This window comes from Curcuma longa, chromosome 2 (genome assembly GCF_044706935.1).
Source record: "Curcuma longa cultivar G26 ecotype Majalengka, Jawa Barat chromosome 2, ITB_CL_G26_1.1, whole genome shotgun sequence".
In the NCBI taxonomy this organism is placed as follows: Eukaryota; Viridiplantae; Streptophyta; class Magnoliopsida; order Zingiberales; family Zingiberaceae; genus Curcuma; species Curcuma longa.
Window position 1 is genome coordinate 14,484,079 of NC_133862.1, and position 9,613 is coordinate 14,493,691.

At 31.7% G+C, this 9,613-nt stretch overlaps 1 pseudogene; it reads left to right on the forward strand.

Annotated features, from left to right (window-relative positions):
- The first annotated feature begins 2,268 nt into the window (after positions 1 to 2,268).
- Positions 2,269 to 9,613, forward strand: part of LOC141821680 (zinc finger BED domain-containing protein RICESLEEPER 1-like) — a 9,133-nt pseudogene continuing 1,788 nt past the window's right edge.

Genomic DNA, 9,613 nt, shown 5'->3' on the forward strand with positions numbered 1-9,613 from the left:
ATTTAATTTGATTAGAATCAAATCTGGATGAGATTTGATTTGATTAGAATCATAATTTTATCTCTTCCGCAGACAAAATTAGTTATGATTTTTCTAATCAAATCTGGAAAAGAAGATTTGATTTGATTATAATTATAAGAAGGAAAGAAAGTTTGCTAGCCATTGGAGAGGAGAATTCTGATGGAGAAATTTTCGAAGGATCGTTGCCCACACAACGTTCGAAAAGATGAGAGGAATACAGCAGAAGATCAAGAGGTCTTCGGGTACAAACTTCATCCTTCACAACAGTCCGAAGAAAGGTATAATTTAATATTTCCACATAAGTTAAATTATCCTTTTTATCTTGGATCTTGTAAACCAAACACAAGAGCCCAATGATCTAAATGCGTCGATCAAACTTCGTTTGATCGACTATGAGGGTAACTTGAGATCGTTTCTGGGGAAATTTTTATTCTGCAAGAATTTACCGGAACGGTTTTGCAAGACTTTCCCATCAGGTGGCATGGGGAGCATGTTGGAATCTAAAGGCAAAGATGATGGCCAAACACGGTCATTCCCGATGGCACGAGGAGGCATGTCGAGCTCTGGAGGAATGATCATGATCGTGCTAGGTGGCATGGCCGTGGCATGTTACGATCCGATCAAAATAACCCTCGACTAGATGGGAGACGACTATGCCATGGGGCACAGGGGTCTTGTCAGGTTATGTGATCTTCATGGGCGCTGCTCCATTTTGCACCCAACTTCGATCAAAAAATATGCTTGTGTCATGGGATACAGTCAGAGTATGTTTCTTGCTATAGACTTTTGTTCCAGGACTCTTTAGATCCAATTAAACTCTGGTTTCACATTCTGTTAATCAAAAAGTAGTTTTCCAAATTAAAAAATAAAAATGATGCAAAAGGAATGAAAAGCATACAAAATATACTCATGCGATGGAATAAAATGTATAAAAAATAATACCAAAAATTCTATATAAAATACACACATCAAATCTCGACTGTCGTGAGCTAAAAAATGATATTAGAGTTATTCTTAGAGAGCTCTTGAAGGGTGACAAGAAAGATCTTCCAGAATAACCTCAATCTTGCTCTCCTTGAATAGAAACCCTTGCGTCGTCGACCAAGAAAAACAATGTTGTCTACGGAGATCTAAAGACATTTTTTCATCATCCTCTAAGAGCCCTCGAAGATAACCCTAATATCATTTTCTTAGAGCTCACGACAATCGAGATCCTCAGACGGCAAAACTCTCATCCTTTTCTGCACTATTAGGGACTGGATCTCCAGGATTTAAAGGTGGACTAGACTTGGAAGGTGAAAGGGATGGATTAACTATCAAAATAAAATGAATTAAAAAAAATAAAAACCAAATTAATTCTCTTTGATGTTAAATTATAGTTATAAAATATCTATCAAAATTTTTCTATTCTTCTGCAAAGAATAGAAAATAGAACCATAAATCGGTCTCTAATTGCATGAATAATATGTATTTTATTTATCATTGGTACTGCACTATAATGAGTACAAGATTTTTTTCCTTTTTTCCTTTTTTTTTTACATTGACAAATACTTTATCTCATACATAATGCCACCTATTTATTTTAATACATACGATTAATTTGATCAATTAAATCTTTTTTACTATTTTTGTATATTCTCTCCCATGGCAGGTTGATATTTTTTATCCATATTTTATGTTTATTAAAAAAATTATTTTTGATAAATTTAATTGAGATTGATGGTCTAAATGTAATTGAAAATAAATGGGTTTATAATATATGATTATCAAATATTAATTTATTTAATACATTAAGATTTCTGAAGAGAAATTTTTTTATTATTATAATTTAAAAAAATCTTTTTCAGTAATGAAAGTATTTTAATTTAAAAAATAAATAATTATTATATAGGATACTTACAATCTGAAATAAAATAAAAATATTAATATTAAAAATGTAACAAGATATCTTTCACGATAGTTAATACAAGATCTTTTCTGTGGTTCATAGCATAAGATTAAGCAAGGATAATGAATGCAAGATTTTTTTCGTGGTACATTGGTTTGATGCACTATTTGAAACAGATGACCTCGATTTGGAAAGTTTCTTCGACATTGTGAGGTTGTCGGCCGGCATTCAATTTCTGCCTACCGATTTGATATCCGTGGTGCTGCTGAATTGAAGGGAATTGACCATTGCCGGAGTTTGGGAGATTGTTGTCTCTGTCCCCTTGAGGGGAAGGAGATTTAGGAGAGATCTGAGGTCTTATGGGTAAGCCTCCCTTCATCGGTTCATCGGAAGCAGCAAGTTTCTTCTTCCATCTGCATCCTTCCTTTGCGAGTAGTGAGTTCTCGGAATCCATATTTGGTAGTGAAGTTGTTGTTTCTCTTCGGGTTGTTTCCAATGATGGTTAACCTCCTCCATATACTTGAGACTGTCAAAGAAGATAATCTTCCTGCTCTGATGAACTTCAGTGCTAAACAGGTGTTGTTGCAACTAGGCTTCTAATTGGTGTTTGTGCTGTGAGACAGAAACTTAGTGTTCTTTTCTCGCTCGGTGGTAGCTTGGTTGGTGGATTTTTGTTTTTGTTTTTGGAGGGGTGGGCTAGAGTCCAGGAGAGCCCATGATTGCTTCAGCGATGATTTGATGTCCATGATTCTAGCAGAGGTCGAGGTTCGGAGGTGATAATTTGGGCAGCGGCTTTGACAACCCTCCGGGTTTTATTGAGGTGTTCTTCAAGGATGGCGATGATAGCAGTGTGGAGCCAATTCTGCAGGATTTTTTGAGAAACTGAAGCAAGGTGTGGATGGAGTATCAGTATTAGGGAACTTTCAATAGCCGATGAGAACACTGTTGTTGTTACTCAAATACCCTAGTAGTGCCAAAACTTAATTGATAATCACCCAACGTGGATACCTAAAGAGATTAACTTGTTGATTGGTAGAGGGAGGGTAATTGAGATTTTAGGAGTCTTTCTCCATGTTAGTGCATTGCCTGATTTTAAGGAGTTTAAAAGTACACTAGATGTTTCAAAACTACACTTTTGATATACATGTTTCAAAAGCATTGGCGGATTTTCTTTTTTCCCTTCCCAATTATTTAGTTAGACAGTATGAATATTGTGTGGAAATTAACCAAACAATATATAGGAAATAACATTTAGATTTTATGAGATGTTGATTTATCTTTCAATTTTTTTTTGGATATTTGTACTAGTTTTAATTTTGTATTGTAGTCATGAATCTTGCATGCAAATAGATGCTATACCATCCAGGCTGGTTCATCAGTTGGTTTATTAAATAATTAAATTAATAATATAATTCGTGTGTCATTTGAAATTTAATTTAGTTTTGATTTGATTAAATCTGAATGAACACCCCTATTCTTTTTTTAAAATGTTTTGAATTCACTGCATATTTTTTTACTTTCTCTTCCATTCCTTTATATATTATGTTCTAAATTTATTGGAAATGGAACGCTTCAAGAAAATCACTGATTAGCGATGGTCGATTCCATCTAATCAATTGCTAAAAGAATTTATTAGTTGATTGTTATAATTTCAGTCGCTAACGGTTAGCGATCGAAATTTTTAATTTGATCGTTAATTTAGAGATCCAAATATATATAATCGATCATTAAATTTTAGCGATCGAAAATTATATTCGATAACTAAAATTAATGATCAAAATAAAATCAGTCATTAAAATTAACGATGGAATTTAAATTCGATTGCTAACTTAACTATTTAGACTTGCTAAATTAGCGATAAAATTTTATCTACTTAGCATCCGATCAGCCTTGATCTGTTAGGACTTTCGTCATTATTAAACATCTAGTCTTGCTTGATCTATTTAGACTTCTCGTCTCATATTTAATATCTGATCAATATTAACCTACCAAGATTTCATCATTTGAAATATCTGATCATTTTTTATTTGTTTAGATTTCTCCTCTCATACCTAACATTTGGTTCTCTGTGACATGTTAGGGCTTTCACCATTGTCAAGGATCCTCATGACCTACTTGAACTTTATCTTTGTTAAATTTCTATTGAACTTTCAATCGCTAAGTATCTTATCAATTGTGAGTCATTTAAATTTCTCAACTTGCTAACACCTTATTGGACTTTCACTCGTTATGTATCAGGTCAACCGTGATTTACTTGAACTTTTTCGTTATCAAATATATGGTTAACCTTGATATATTTGACTCTTTGCTCAAACATCTACATACATATCAATTTTAGTCAATTAGACCTAAGGTCAATTGCACTGATATCTCTCTCTAACAAACTCTCATTCTATTTGTCATCTTGTTTTCGTTAATAAACATATTGATCAAATATCAAAACTTAATTTGAGTTTGATCAATCAAATTTGATCAATCTTTATTAAAGATCAATTGTACCAATAAAATGAAAGGGAACTATTTAGTTTTAATTAACAAGAAAGGAATTCCAGTGCAACTGTAGTAAAAGGTGGAATTCGCAACTCCAACGGTCTCATATGACTAGTCCCACGAACAAAAAAGGAATGCCAATATGCTAGAGCACGTTAGTCGATTGGATGGTCTATTACATGTTATTTGTAGATAGATTAAAATAGTTTTATTTTGGATTCAATCAAATAAGGGTTGACTCTTTAATAGTTGATTTGGTAGTCATTAGCGTCCAACGATCGACTACATTTGAGCATCCAATCGATTTAAGGCGCTCAGAATGGATCGATAAGAGGTCCAATTGATTTAGACTGAATGATCTTTTAACGAATATGGAACTAACAAACTGTACAACTTATTAATTATCAATTTGCCTAAGAGGTCGATGGTGCCTTCTATTGATGATTATTTTAATTTGTTTTCATCGTAAAATATTGGATATGTGTTTCTACTCTCAACTTGCATCCTAAGTTGGATGATGGTGATGGACCCACTGAAAAAAAACACAAATAAATTGACAATGAAATAGGAAGCTAAAAGGGGAGAGGAATTGAAGAGGGAGAAGAAAAAAATAAAATAAAAGTTTCAAGGTTTAGAAGATGAAAATGACATGTCATTCCATTTTATTTTTGTTAGAATCAATGGAACCAAAATATTTTCATAATTGTCTACTTTGGACCTAAACCCTTCTAGTTTTATTCTTGAATTCTTCCCAAAAGGTCTCATCCCAATGGACTATGTTTGCACCTTTTAAAACTCATGATATTTTCCATATGTTTGCATCTTTGCCCTACTCAAATAAAAGACTTTCTGTCCCTCGATCCACCCGATCTACTAGGAATTCCTGTCTAGCCGCAATTAGAACTTTCTACTGGGTGTCTGATCCATTTGATTCAGACACAGGAGCACTCACTTCCTTTGTTTTAAGGTTCAACCCACATGGTAAGATCTGGATCATGACTGTTCTGGCGGTTAGTCCGGTGAAGAGCGACTTTGCTCTAATACCACTTGTTAGAACCGATAGAATCAAAATATCTCTATAATGGCATATATTGTCCATTTTGGACTTAAGCCTTCATGACTTTATTCTTGGACTTTTTGGGCTCTTCCCAAAAGATCTCATATCAATGGATATATCTTTCATCCTTTTAAAATTCATGATCTTTTTCATGTGTTTTAGATGTAAGACTATGTTTGCACCTTTGTAACCCAACAATTTCTACATATAATAAAATAAAATAATTTAAGGTTTAGAAGAGATTGCAACCCAACAATTTCTATATATAATAAAATAAAATAATTTAAGGTTTAGAAGAGATCGTGTAATAACTTTGATTAAGATCACTATTAGATGGATATAAGCCACTAATGGCTTGATTGAAACACATCATGAACAATTTCATTTTTTTTTTTATTTTGTGTTGTTTAACTAGTTTTTTTTATTTTTGGCGAAGAAAATTGTATGAACAAAACAAATAGATGTAAGTTAAATCACTATTTTTTTAATAATAATTTAATGATATCGGTATTTGTAATTACAAAACTCCTCTCATCTTCTACAAAAAAGGTGGAATTCACCACCTTAGCGGCCCCACACGATCGGCCCCACGACCATTATAAAACTCCTCTCATGTACTACCTAGATGTTACCGTAAGACGGCTGAGAAATGAGATAAACGAAAGCTCTTCTCTAGTAAACGGTAAAACCCTATGTCCGTCCCTATCCCATATTCCCATTTCCATTTGTGATCCGCCTCGCCTCCTCAACCCATCCTCGTGAATCGCCCGCAGAGAAACTGAGAGAACGGTAGTTTGACAGATGACAATCCCTATCTCTTATCTCCAAGCTCGAATCCTACCAATCCAGCCGTCCTTGATCTCCAAGCTTGAACGACGCTAGTTCAACAGTCCTTGGACTTTAATCTCCATTCTCTAAGCTCTTGTTTGAGGTGAGATTTGTTTGCTTCCTTTGTTAGTTTCCTTCTATTTCCCTTCTTTTTCAACGATTGTAGTTCACATGACCTTTTGCTCTTTGTCCTCAGCCCATGTCCTGCATGATTTGTGCGCGGTGGTAGAGCATGACAAAACAAGCAACCATTGTTTCTTTTTCTACCCATGCACACACAAAAAAAAATGATAAATCCCAGTCAGTCTCATGGACTTAATCCCTGGGGGTGGCCGGTCCGGTCCCATGGAAATTTCCCATCGACCACCAGGATAAATCGGGAAGTGCATACGGCGGCCAATCCAGAACCCATGCACACACAAATACCATGCAGGACGTGGCTTCTGTTTGCTTGATTATCAAGTTTGGATTCCTTGTAATTAACACTAACTTACTTTTCAATGAAAACCCATGTTGAGCAAAACTTGTTTGCTTGTAGAGTTTCACTAATTGATTTGACATTTGAAATTTATTTGTTTGTGAAGTTGTGAATTGTGAAGTCTGAATTTTTTTTATGCAGGACTTTTGTATTTTTTTTATTTTTTTATTACAGATTGGTTTTCAAATGGACTTTACTTCTCAAAATCTATATATTATTTTAGATGTTGACGAATTGTAAAGTGCTAAGCATGATAAAGGGGTCAACTAAAATGTCTCGATAAATTTCTGATATTTGGGTGTATTTTAAAAAAATCAAAGGGATTGATAGTATATACGAAGTTGAATATAATAGATATAAAAAATAGTATAAATGTAGGGTAAATATTATGGAACTTCTATGTTGTGGCATTATCTTAAAATCTATGATAAATTAAAGTTTTATGACATAGGACAAATAATTCTTGATCAAGATAGAAAGATCTTTATCAATTTTCATTTGTTTATTATGATGATATTAGAGATTGGATGAAGTACATAAATCTTAATGTTGCTTGTATTTCTAGAAATATTCTTATTTCTAATATTAACCAAATCTACTTAAGGGAGAAAGAGAAACTTAAGTACGTTTTGACTATTGTTTAGAATAGAGTTGCAATTGGTTTAACTTTAAATTTATGGATGGTGTGCACTAGTAAGGGTTATATTTGTTTGATTGCCCATTTTATTGATAATGACAGAAAAATTAAATAATAAAACACTTAGTTTTTCTCATATGTCTTCCTCCACATTGAAAAGTTGAATTAGCTGTAAAATTATTTGAATATTTGAAAGAATGGGGGATTGATAAAAAGGTTTTCTCTTTGACATTGGATAATGTATCTAATAATGACAACATACAAGTTTATTTGAAAGAACAACTCTCATGATAGTTTATTGTGTGACAGTGAGCCACTTATATATTAAATCTCATTATTCAAGAAGGTTTGAAAGTTGCTGTAGTTTTGAATAAAATTAAAGAGTTGATAAAGTATGTTAAAGGTTCCGAAACTAGGATGAAGAAGTTTAGAAAATATGTACAAACAATTGATAACATGGATACTAGTATTGATTTATGATTGGATATATCTACTTGTTGGAACTCAACATACTTAACACTGAATAGTGCCATCAAATATAAAAAGCTTTTGCTTCTCTTCAATTTAATGACAAGAATTATAAATATTGTCCTTCAAGTGAAGAGTGGAAAAGAGAAAAGAAAATATGTGAGTTCCTTGAGCCATTTTATGATATATTACTAATTTGATCTCTGATTTTTATTATCCTACAATAAATTTTTATTTTATGCAAGTCTAGAAGATTGAAGTTTTGTTAAAGGAAAATTTATTGAGTGACGATGAGGTAATAAGTTATATGTGTAAAAGAATGATGGAGAAATTTGACAAGTATTGGGCTTAATATAATATTGTGCTTGCATTTCGGGCTATTCTTTTGATCAATATTCTAATACTAACAAGACAAGTTCATCACAACTACAATCTTCTTCTATCATACATACACCTTGGCAAAGTCTAGGAAGAGTTAAAGGAAAGAATAAAAGAATCTTTAATGAGGTACTCTAATAATTTTTTCTTGTATTCTCTAATTAGTTTATATTTTCATGTCACTACTATTCTAATTAATGAAGGAAATAATGACATATGAGAGCTAAACAATAACAAGTGCTGAAAAATTTTGATTGGATTTCTATTTCAAGGAGCCAAAAATTGAATTTGTATATTATCAATATTTGGACGTTTTGAAGTATTGGAAGAATCAAAAGCATCGATATCCAACCCTTGCACTAATGACACGTGGTGTTTTAGCTATTCTTATAACTACCATTGGATTCATATTTTTTCCATTAATGCTCGTGTGCTTATTATGTATAAGTTATACCCTTCATAAAAAAAAAGATGCAAGCTCTTATTTGCACTACAATTGGTTGCATGATTATGCTATTGGTAATTTTATTATTTTAGTTAGATTATTGACTTAGTTGATATATTAATTTATTATAATTTTATTTTTAATTATTTTCATCTTTATGCATTTTATATGTAGATAAAGGTATTTTATGATAAAGGTAACAAAGATAATGCAAATATCAACATAATATTGTCCAAGTAGAAATGAAATCCTCTAGAAGAGATATTGATCAAGAGAAAGGAGACGGGAGAATTACAAGAATCTGCTTTGTGAACTATTTTATGTTTTTTATTATTTTATTGAACTATTGTGGGGAAACATGCGGGTTGTTTAATTTGGCCATGTATATTAATTTTCCCCTCTTAATATAAATTTAAAAATCATGTGAAATCAAAATTTATTGTTTAATTGATTTGAGAAGAAGATTCTATAAAGTTGAGTACTCAGATTTTAAAAATATCGTAAAAAGAATTAATCATAAATCTTAATTATATTTTATCAGTATTAGGTATTTCAATTTTTATAATTATTTTTTCTTGTGTAAGTATACATACATTTATTCATATATTTATGTGTTCATATTTCTTTAAATATTCTAATATATTTTTTAATATTTTAAAAGATATAACTAATAAAAAATTATTCTTAAACATTTGTCTAATTCTTAAAAGAGAAAAAAGAAAACAAAGAGAAAAATATTAATTCAAAGCTAAGTAGCTAGGTGATATTATTTGCAGGGGCTTATTTTTTAAAATTCGCCTAGCTCTATTCATATATTCAAATTCATAATTTGAGTAAAAAATAACTATGTGACAAATTTGAATCAAAATTATTATATAATAATTTTTTATTTATTTAATCATATTAAAAATATCAGTGGACTT